At 41.0% G+C, this 11405-nt stretch overlaps 1 long non-coding RNA gene across 2 annotated transcripts in view; it reads right to left on the bottom strand.

Moving 5' to 3' along the window:
* Positions 1–4090, bottom strand: part of LOC138146208 (uncharacterized) — a 13800-nt gene extending 9710 nt beyond the window's left edge. Inside the window, exon 1 of one of the 2 annotated variants that reach the window (XR_011164414.1) lies at positions 3673–4090. This is a non-coding gene — a long non-coding RNA (uncharacterized lncRNA). The remainder of the gene's footprint in view (positions 1–3672) is intronic. The other variant, XR_011164415.1, reaches the window with a different exon arrangement.
* Between the last annotated feature and the right edge of the window lie 7315 nt (positions 4091–11405).

Here is an 11405-nt window from a genome sequence, read left to right as displayed (position 1 = left end):
ATAGATAGATAGATAGATAGATAGATAGATAGATAGATAGATAGATAGATAGATAGATAGATAGATAGATAGATGATAGATAGACAGATAGACAGACAGATATATACATGTAGATCTATATATCTCTCTATATGTGTGTATATATGCACGTATGTGTATATATATATATATATGTGTGTGTGTGTGTATCTATAATATATGCACACTCTATCTATCAATCCACACACACACACACATAATGAAATATATCCAAAATATTTCAAAATTATTTGGGAGATCACTAGAATGTGAGGGGATCAGTAATGGCCTGATGGAGGTGCTTGAACTGAGCTTTAAGATAAATTAGGAACTCAAAAAGGAAGAAATAAAGAAAGGGTGTGTTACAGAATTCCATAGTAAGAAAGACCATCTTGCCTAATATGTACATTCTTCTCTGGGCCACCATTACCCAATAGTAAAAGGCATATGTTGTCCTCAAAGTCTAAGATCTCTCCCTGCTCTGATCTGCAGAGGAACAATGTGAGAGAGGGAGTGGAATAAAGCAAACATGATCCTGATACCTAAACATAGAAGAGATAAAGCAGAGAAAGAAAACTGTGGACTAGCAATTTGAATAAATATTAGTGTAACACTATTGCATACAATATTAGCAAAAAGGTTCCATCCCATCAAAATAGCTCAGAGGTAAATATCATATCTCTTTACTCTGAATCTCTTGAAATTTACATTTATTTAATTTAAGGTGAATTCCATACTTTGAGTCCAACTCTCTATCAGAAATTCAATGAGGAAATTATTACTTATCAACACCCCTATGCTCTCCTCCTTCAAGTTTTCCATCATTTGCAAAACAGTTCCTTCCCACTAGTGAAAATTAAAATGAGAATGGAACCCCAACCCACTCCCATGACTTGCTCCTCATGAAATTATCATTAGAACAAATTAAGAAATAGTTTTTGGTTCTGCTCTTTGCAGAAAACTTTCAACAAATGTCTACATAAAAGAGGTACCCCATTTTTATGATCTTTGGTAGAAGGGTTTTCAGAGTTGCTGAATCCATCCCCATGAGAAAATAAGTCCTAGAGGAGCTGGGATTGACCCAGGGACATATGGACAGTAAATATCTGAAGCATAATTTGAAATTGATTTCCTGATTCCAGGTCTCCTGTTTCACCCATTATACCATAATACCTCTCCATATCATATTTTTGTTCTTGGCTTATGATCTGTTTCCATAACTCCTCATCTATTTTCTGTTCCACACTCTATCTTCTATAAGAAGCTTTTCTCAGTACCCCACCACACACACATATCCCTAATGCTAATGCCTTCCCTCTGTGGCTATCTCCAATTTATTCCATATGTATCTTGCTTATATATAACTATTTGCATTTTGTCCCCTGCCCCTTCCTATTACACTATGAGTTCCTTGAAAGTAGGCATTTTTTTCTTTTCTTCTTTCTATTCCTAGTGCTTAGCACAGTGTCTGACACAATGTAGGTGCTTCATAAAATGTTTCTTGACTTATCACTATTAAATGTTAATTTATTTGATTTGGTTCAAGATTCTAGTCTGTTGTAATCTTACTGGAGATCTTATATAGTACTTTAAAATTTCCAAAGCACTTATTAGGCAGATAAGTGTTGAGTGAATGATGAAGAAATGAAGAAAAGAGAAGTCAAGGTATGTCTCATGACAAAATTCAGATCTTATACAGTTTAAGTCATTTTCAGTACCTTAAAATAAATAGTTCTACAAATACCTACAATTACAACAAAGGTGAAACTGAATATGTGTATAATATAACCATAAAAGATTCCATGTATCCCAAACCATCGCCCCTCCATTTAAGAAAAATTAAGTTCTTCTTCCAGAGAGCTCCATTGTAGTTGTGGCAGGAAATGAGAAAAGAATCCACTGTATTTACACATTTCATCTTAAGTATTCAGTTCCTATCACCCAAACTGTTATCAGATGACACTTCCAGAAAGAAGAATGTGTAACCACATCTTTGTGGTTTCATGCTTGTTATAGAACTATCACGTAAGATTTCCATGAGGAGCTCCATGTGGAACAATCAATCACGTTGTGGATATAATTCTTGCCCCAAAGATATATAACTTCAGAATCCCAGTTCTGGAAGTGTACTCAGAGACCATCTAGTCCAACTTATTCCTACCCAAGATCCTTTCCCCAATATCTATCAAAGAAGGAGTCATCCAACTTTTCCTTGTAGAACTCCAGTAGGGCTGAAATTCCTATTATAGCCTGTTATCATTATTTGAGAAGTTTTGCTTACATTGACCCCAAATCTTCCTCTCTGCCTTCTATCCAGTGTTCCTACTCTTGCCATCACCACCAGCACCACCGTCATCGTTGTGAATAAACATTAAGTGCCAACTATATTCTAGGCAATTTCTCTGCCCTCAAGGAGCTCATAATCTATTGAGAAAAAAAAATGCCAGTCAATCTATAAGTATTTACTAAGTACCTATGATAGTTATCCCTTCTGCATATTAGGGTTTAGGAGCATGGCACAATCTGGATAATCTGCAAAAAATTGTTGTCCCTCCGTTAATACTAGAGAAAGCCTGAACTATCATGGTATTAAAAGACAAACTATGTAGATATTATGGAATACTCTGCATAAATTTTATGCATTTTTTAGTTTCTAAACTTTTTCTGTGTCCTCTGCTGGCCTTCATGCATTATCCAAGGCTTCCACAAAACTCCTCCCAATGTATATATGTATTTTATGCTGACCCACAGCATATCAAAAACATGATGATGAAAGTCATGAAGTAGGAGAGATACTGTGTATGTCAAGCACTGTGCTAAACCTGAGGATACAAGGAAAATGATAGTTCCTATCCTTGAAAAGCTCATATCTAATGGATTACTTTCAATAGTCTCAAATAACTAGGTACATAGAAGATTTATACAATAGAAATTTGAGGCAAACTGGTGGAATGCAGGAGGGAGAGGGGCAGGAAAAATATTAGATCCTGAACAGCCCCAATGCACAGGCAAGAGGAAACCAATTGAAGAATAGTGACATTGTCACACCTGGATACTAAGAAAGAAGGGCTTACAAAGCAATTTAGTTTACAAAGTGCTTCACCCTCACAATTCTAAAATGTTGAAGTTAAGTCTTACTTTCTTTTTTCTTCAAAGAGCAAAAACACTGCAAAAAAGTAAAGAAAAGAAAAATTATAGCAAATTTGTTGTAATTTGGGGGGAAAGTTTTTTTTCCTATGACAATGGCTTCTGCAACTCTGGGGAAAATGTCCCCTTGAAATTGTATTTCTTTCTATTTGTGTTTTATAATGGTGGGTTTGGGACTGTATAACTAAATAATAACAGTGGGAACAAAGTTAAGGACCTTTTATGAGCCTGGAGAGTTGGAATGAAAAGCACCAATTATGTAATTTCTTAAGTTACTTTTTTTTTTAATTAAAGACTATTCTATTAAACAACTAAGTCATGCCTTCATTACAAACTTATAAAGCCACTTGATGATTCAAACTCAAGTATCTTGACTCTATGACTCTGGCCTCAAGTGAGGGACTGGGGCTAACATTTCTCTTCTGTTTATATGAGTTCACTGTCTCAGATCCCAAATGTCTCCTTTCTGAAAGACCTTTCCCCTGCTCCACACACAAAACCACATACCATTCCATCTTCCAGCCTCCAGGCATCCCCCTGCTTCTGGAACTTCTTGACAAACAGGACCTGGTTATAATTCTTAACTCAGTCAATAAAAAGCATTCTCCTCCAGCACATCTCAATAACCTTTGTGGTTCCCACTCCAGCCCCAGATACTTCCTACCTACTTCGCGGTAGAATGGCAACTCCTCAGAGATAGGGCCCATGTGTCCCCTGTACATACCACTGTTCCTGCCACATACTAGGCGGCTTCATAAATCCTTGCTGAACTAAATTGCTCTCTAGTGAAAATAGAAGTTTCCCAAGGAACTAGAAATGGAGACACAGCATCATCATGAGGGCCAGTTCTCAGTGAGCACAGGGTGGAAGGAGCAGAAGAGGAAGAGGTCTCAATGAAAGGGAAGTCTGCACATTATAGAGAAGTCTTTCCAGATGGCACAGTGGAAGAGGAAGCAAGATCTTGAGTGGGTCTTTTTGAGGAGAAGGAAAGGGATTGGGTGGATGGGGATGAGAGAGTGGGAAGTAGAAGTTTGAGGGTAAGAGGAAATTGGAGTGTACTAACCCTTGACGAATGAGTCCGTGCAGAGGAGGTCAGTGGGGGAAAGAAGGTGAATCAATTTTTCGAAAGATTTACCAGGTAATATTCATTGATGGTTCTGCCTCAGAGTTCCTTTTAGTCATTCAGTCACCAAGTAAGTAAGTGCCTATTAGGAGCCAAGCACTGGAGACACAAATACAATGAATGAAACCATTCCTCCATGAAAGGAGGCCACATTGGAAGGATTTACATTCCATCATGAACTGTGAGGCAGGCAGTGACAGCATTATTATCCCTATTTTACAGATGAGAAAATTGAGGCTCTGAAAGAAAAAGTGATTTGCCTATGGTCAGTCAGCTACTAGAAGCAAAGTTGTTTCTGAGAATTGTGTTAAGATTAGTAACAACTGGAACTGTTGAACTCTTTTTACGGTAATGAATAATGAGGAACAAAGTTTGAATCCATTGATTAGAGGATAATTAAACATATCGTGGTCTATCAATATATTGGAACATTATTGTCATAAGAAATAATTAACAAAGAATACAGAAAAGTATGAGAAGACTTCCATGAATTGATGCGATGTGAAGCAAACAGAATCAGGAAAACACCACACATAATGACTATAAGGTAAGTTGTCACAAAGCCCTTATTAAGTCTTTACTGTGTTCCAGGCACTATAAAATAGTAAGAACAAAAACAAACTGAATTATTATGATCAGATTTATCCCCAAATAAAAGATAAGTAAAAAGACTAAGTGTCTGCATTGTTGGTGTGGGGGTCTGTGGGTGTGGAACACTCCATATACTGTCAGACTCAGTTCATTTGTTCCTTGAACTGCCTTTTATTTTCCCTTTTCTCCTTTTTTTAAAAAAAATTCTTTATTACAAAGGCGGGCTCTGGGGAAGGATATTAGGAAATGAAGATAATGAAAAAATTGTATCAATACTGATTTTTAAAACATAGATATGAATATCATATTACTATAAGTCAAGGTACAGACATCAAGAGGGAACCCATTGAGCTCTGGCATTAACAGCTGACTCTCCAAGCATGCACATTCTCCCATGGTTATTGTGAGAATCCAGTAAGACAACATATGCCAAGTGCTTTGCTACCCTTAAGGTAACATACTATAATTTTGAAGTTTTGTTCCCTGTTATTCTGACTTAGTTTTTCATTCAATTGTCAAGCTGAAAAGGTCTTTGGAAGTCCTTCCATAACATCATAAAGTATTAGAGGTCAAAAGGAACTAACAATTGTCTGGTGGAATTTCACAGATGAGTAAATCAGGGGCCAGAGAGCAGCTGGTTCTAGTGTCAGTACTTCCCTTTATTGCAGAACAATAAACCAAGCCAGCTCAGCTTCATGCTTAGGAGGAAGTATTAGGGACCTTAGAGGTAATCAAGCCATCATGTTCCCCAAGCTTGGTCACGCTCCCATCTGACCACTTTGAAATCGTGACCTGAATCCCATGGGGAAAGTTCCCTCCATGCGTCTGAGTCAAGCTCAGAGGTGCAAGTTCATTCTGCAAGGTGTGCTGTGAGGGTGACATGTGAGGCAGCTCCCCAGAGGGTGAGACGTTGACAGGGAGAAGGAATTGAAGAGCCAAACAGTCCATCCCCTTCTATCGAAAAAGACAAAGGAACAGCTTAGTATGAGAGGTGGGGAATGAATGGCCACAGAGCCCAACTAAAATGCAGGACTCAAAAGACACCAAGTACCAAGGGTCAGTCTGAAAGAAAACTTTTCAGCTGCATAATTGGACAGTGAATGCAGAGGGATTAGGAAAGCTTCCAAAGGACTTGGATTTCTCACTAGAGCCCTGTGTCTCTAAATTACCAACAATATGGAGGCCAGATTCCTTAGGGAGTATAGAGGGGCAGAGTGGTCAAAGTGCTGAATCTGGAATTGGGATTATAGAGTTAGAGTTAAACAGTACTTTAGAGGTTATATGGTCCACTGATCTCATTTTACAGAGAAGGAAACTGAGGTTCAGAGAAAAATAACTTGTCTAAAGTCAGCAAATAATGTAGCCCAGATTTGAATCAAGGTCTTCTGACTCCAAAATCAACATCCTTGTCATTTTATCATGCTGCCTTTAAACTGGGTTCCAATTCTGCCTCTTTCACATCCTACCCATGTGATCTTGGGTTAGTCACCTTACCTCCGTAGCCTCCAATTCCCTCTGGAAAGTGAAAGAGGGAGACTAAAAGGCATCCAAAAGTATTTTCCAGGTCTTATTTGATGAGCTTGGATCATCTCTGAGACTAACTTTCCTGATATTTTAAATGGAAATAATGATATCTACAGTAACTGCCTCTCAAGGCTAACAGGATTGATCTGAAGCACTTTACAAACCACAGGGCTCATGCCAGCTAATATTAACCTGTCATGCAGACAGTTTAGTATAGAGAAGAAAGATAAGGGTCAGAAAGACAGAGGTTCTACGCCTGCCCCTGACACACACTGCTGGACACCACTAATTCTCTCAGAAGGCCCAGACAACTACTTTAAGAGTGGTTCGGGGGCTTAACCTGCATTTAAGGAGGGAGTCTCCTCATCTGGCATTCCCTGGCCTATGCTAATGACATGGGCAGGAAGTCTCACCTTCCTGACCTCAAATCTGGCCTCAGACATTTCCTAGCAGTGAGTGTCATCCTGGGAAAATCACTTCACCCTGTTGGCCTCAGTTTCCTCATCTGTAAAATGAGCTGATGAAGGGAATGGCAAACCACTCCAGGATCTTTGCCAAGAAAACACCCCAAACTGGGGTCATGAAGAGTTGGGCATGACCAAAATGACTGAACAACAACTAATACAAATGACATTGAAGGCTAGATATAGGGCCTATGTATACCCTAGATATAGGGTATGATCCCATGAGCTTTGTCTAATTAATGCCCTTGCCTGAAATGTTCTCTTCCTTCCTCTCCACCTGTTCCAAAACTGCCCTGCAAGGCCTTGCTTAAGTCCCACTAAGTCTTAGATCCTGCCAGTGTCCTCTCAGGAGCTGCCCCATTCACTGGTGTTATTCATGCATCTGCTAGGAACAAAGAGCATTCCCTCTAAAGGCACTCAGCACAGAGCTGGGGGACTTCCAGCTGCCTCAGTGGCGGTGGCAGTCAGAGAGAAAGCTAAGATATTATCTCAGCTGTGGGTCTCCAAGTTTCATACCCGGTTAACTTATCTGGGTGCCCAGGTGCTCATGACTACGGCCTGCTGAAGCTCCACATCCCTGGGAGGGATCACTCTGAAAAGGCTGAATGCTTCTGTGGGAGGGGAGAGGGCATGAGAAAGGAGTGAACTGGACAGGGCAGGCCAGGGAGATCCCCAAGGAGATGGAGTGACTGGCCTTAATGCTATGTCAGGAAACTGATAGGTATAGAAGCAAAATTGTCCAAAGTCACATGGGAAGTAGGGGTCAAAGCTGGGATTTGAACCCTGGTCCTTTGAGTTCAGAGCCTGGGCTCTTCCCATTCTTCCCCGTTGCCTTCCTAGTTTACTGCTTTCTAAAATAAATAGCAACAAAGTGTTGACTCTATACTAGATGATTTCCTAAGTGCTGGGACTGAAAATAAAATGCAACAAGCCCTGCCCTCAAGGACTTGTATTCTACTGGGAGATGTTACATGCTGACTGATAAGTAACTAAAACAGTGTTAGGGGTGGGGGAAGGCTGGAGCCTATTGTGAAGTATTAGCCTGTGGAGGAGAATGAATCTGTGCTTTCTCTCGGAAGAAAGAGGGAATCACTGAGGTTTCTTGAGCAGGGGCGTGTCATGGTGAACACACAATGAAACATCTGGGTCTTCACACCATTTCTTGCCTTGTGTCGTTGTTGAGTTGTTTCAGTCAGGCTGATTCTCTGTGACCCCACTTGGGGTTTTCTTGGCTAAGATACTGGGGTGGTTTACCATGTCCTTCTCCAGCTCATTTTGCAAATGAGGAAACCAAGGCAAACAGGGCTAAGTGACATGTCCAGGGTCACACAGCTCGGAAACATCTGAAACCAGATTTGAACTCAGGTCAGCTCAGAGTTCGCTGCACCACCTAGATAAACTTAAGACATCTCTTCTGCAGACAAAGAGGCCCCAGTTCCTGTAAATGATCCTCATACTACAGTACCTTCTCTGGTACTACAGTACCAGAGTGCCTAGGACAGCAGAGCTTCACATATTTAGAGCTGGGCTGGTTTACTTCATCCAAACTGGAGAGGAGGCTGTAAGGAGTGAACAGAGTCCTGGTGTTAGAATCATGAATATCTGGCCTCCTTTGAATTCCACCTTCAGCACTTACTAACTGTGTGAACCTGGACAAGTGATTTCATCCCTCTAGGACTCAGTTTTCTTATCTGTAAAATGGGGACAAAATAGTCACTCCTTTGAAGAACTTTGCTGAGGAGCAACGATATTTGTGACGTCTTTTGCAAATCTTAAAATACTCTTGGACTTACAGTATGACTTTGATCAGTCACCTCATCTCTCTAGGACTCAGTTTCCCCATCTGTGAATGGGGAGACTTCCTGCCAGGAGTATTGTGAGGAACAAATGAGATAACACAGCAGTTCTGTCCCCATAGAAGACTGGGGAGACCAATGAGAGAAGGGGCATGCCAGGTCTTGGTGAAACTCTGAAGCCTTATTATTATTAGAGTCTCACATTATTATTCGAGGCTGACAAAGGACTTCTGTTTTTATCATGGAGGGGGAGCTCACCTCTTCCAAGAACATCCAGGATATGAGCTGCCACTAGCCACACGGTCCTCCCGTCGGTACATCAAACAAGGCAATAAGCTAAAGAAAACAGCCCCAGTCCTTGGGGCTGTGGCAAGCAAAGGTAATATCCTGAGAGTGCCGATGATGCCACACTTTGGATGGCACCTTCAATCCAATAAGGGTGGCCTCCTCCAGCTGGCGGGTGGGTCAGAGAGAGGAAGAAAGGGGACCGGATGGGAGAGCTTACCACCAGCAGGCCCCTTACTCAGTTCCCAACATCCCTCCCTGTTCTGGATGCTTCTAACATAAGCCAAAGTAAGACCGGAGCTGTCCCTTCACCCACAGAGTGGCACAGATGGTGTCAGCCACCCTTTACATGGTCTGGCCCACACTCATGGAAGGAGAATTAAAAAAAAAACGGCCAAATCTCAGCTTCTGCCACATCCTTGGACATTATGGGAAGTCCATCCGGCCTCCTGAGGTGCCCCTCACCCACAAGCCTCCTCAGTCAATTTCACACAGGTGGCAGCTTCAGAAATGAAGCTGTTTGAAAACCTAGCCAACCAATCTCAGAGCTAGATCCGGGACCTTGGAGCCAAAGTCAAGTCAAGAAACAGCCCAATTAATGCTCTGAGCCAGCTTCTTCGTCTCACTCCCCTTGTGACCGCTGTGGGTGACTCACAGGGCCTCTATCTGCCCTGGGCAAATACACGAACACTGATTACTGAAAATCCCTGTGGTGGACACAGTGGGGAAGGCAGGGTCATTGATCTTTTGTATGTGTCTAGCTCTTGGGTCAAAGCCATTTTATTCCTTCTCAATTTCTTCCCATCTAGAAACCAAATTCTCATCAAATCCCACTGGTTCATCCAGAACCCAGTCCCAATCACCATCCTCAACTTCCTTGCCTTGTTCTTATACAATCCAATATAACCCTTTCTCTCAAGATACAGCTGGGAGATGTTTTAAATTGCAAGCTCCTTGAGGGCAGGGACTGGCTTTCTTTTTTGTGAATTATATCCCTATCTCTTAGTACAACATCTGCCACGTAGGAGACATAATTAAACATTAATAAACATTTAATGGATTGGGTTTATTGGATTATCCAAAGAACTGTAATAATACTTCACATTTATATTCTGCTATAGAGGAACCATGGAATTGGGAAAGTAATGGACTTAGTATCAGTGAAACCTGCATTCAAATCCCCCATATGACTCTTATACCATGTGTACTCTTGAGCGAGCCCCAGGAAGCATACTGAGGTTCAATGTCCTCTCAGGAAAATGAGGGAGCTTGCATTGGATGGGCTCTGAGGTTTCTTGTAGTTCCGTTTCCACAGTCCTCTGCTCCTAGACACCTGAGACAACTCCTTGGGATATATTGTTTCAGGCATTATGGGTTTGAGATCTCCTCCAATGCAGAGAATTCCCACAATGGATGAATTCTGCTCAGGGGACTAGTGAAACTTGTTATATACACATATGGGCTTTAAAAGTTTGTAAGGTAATTTCTTTACAAGAAACTCTTTGGTAAAGGGAGGTGGGACAAATATTACCTGCATTTTATAGCAAAAGAAAAATCCCTTTACTGCCAAAGAGATGAAGGGATGTGAAAGAGGTCACACTGTCAGTATAAAGCCTTCATTCCAGCTCATGGCTTTGGTATTTCCTTACTCCATGCAGTTTCAAGCCATAGTCAAAGTAGGAGATTCCAGAACGAACAGAGCACTGGGATGGGTCTGCCGGAGAATTTCAGAGACAGGAAGTGATATGGCCAATAGGGGGACAAATGGATGGTGTGGCTTCCACTTTCTGTGGTGATGGAGGTAGAGGGAGGGACAGAAAAAAGTCAGAGGCAGGGAAAAAAGTAAGGGTGATTTCAGATAAATGACACAACCTACTAGGCCTAAATGACTGATCACAATATCCTCTAAAGTCCCAGAATTCTGCCATAATTTCTGAGTCTGTAAGTTAATGAATTCTCATGAAGGTGGTCTACATCCCAAGAAGGATGTCAAAAGACATTGCTAACAATAACAACAACAAGCGTTTACATGGCATTTTAAGGTTTACAAAGCAGTAACCCTCACAACAACCCCTGGAGATAGGTGCTATAATTATTCCCATTTTACAGATGAGGAAATGAGTCTGGAAAAGATGCCGTGATTTTTCCAGAGTCACACAGATAGTACGTAAGACTGCATCTGAACTCAGGTCTTCCTGATTCTTAACCCAGTACCCCATATATGGAACCACCTAGCTAATTAGATATTATTCTAATTAAATAGATTTTTTTTAAGAAGATAGAGTTCTGAATTTAGAGCCAGGAAGACCCATGTTTGAATGTTCCCATACATAATTAATGCTGTGCAATTCTGGGAAGACTTAACTTTTTTTTTTTTTTTTGCAGGGCATTTGGGGTTAAGTAACTTGCCCACAGCTAGTTTTGTGTGTGTGTGTATGTGTGTGTGTGTGTGTGTGT

The sequence above is a fragment of the Petaurus breviceps genome, unplaced genomic scaffold (genome assembly GCF_028583685.1).
Source record: "Petaurus breviceps papuanus isolate PSGF00001 unplaced genomic scaffold, PetGlider_PUasm1.0 139, whole genome shotgun sequence".
Lineage (NCBI taxonomy): Eukaryota > Metazoa > Chordata > Mammalia > Diprotodontia > Petauridae > Petaurus > Petaurus breviceps.
Note: the sequence above shows the minus strand (reverse complement) of the source record. Positions and strands in the feature narration are given on the sequence as shown.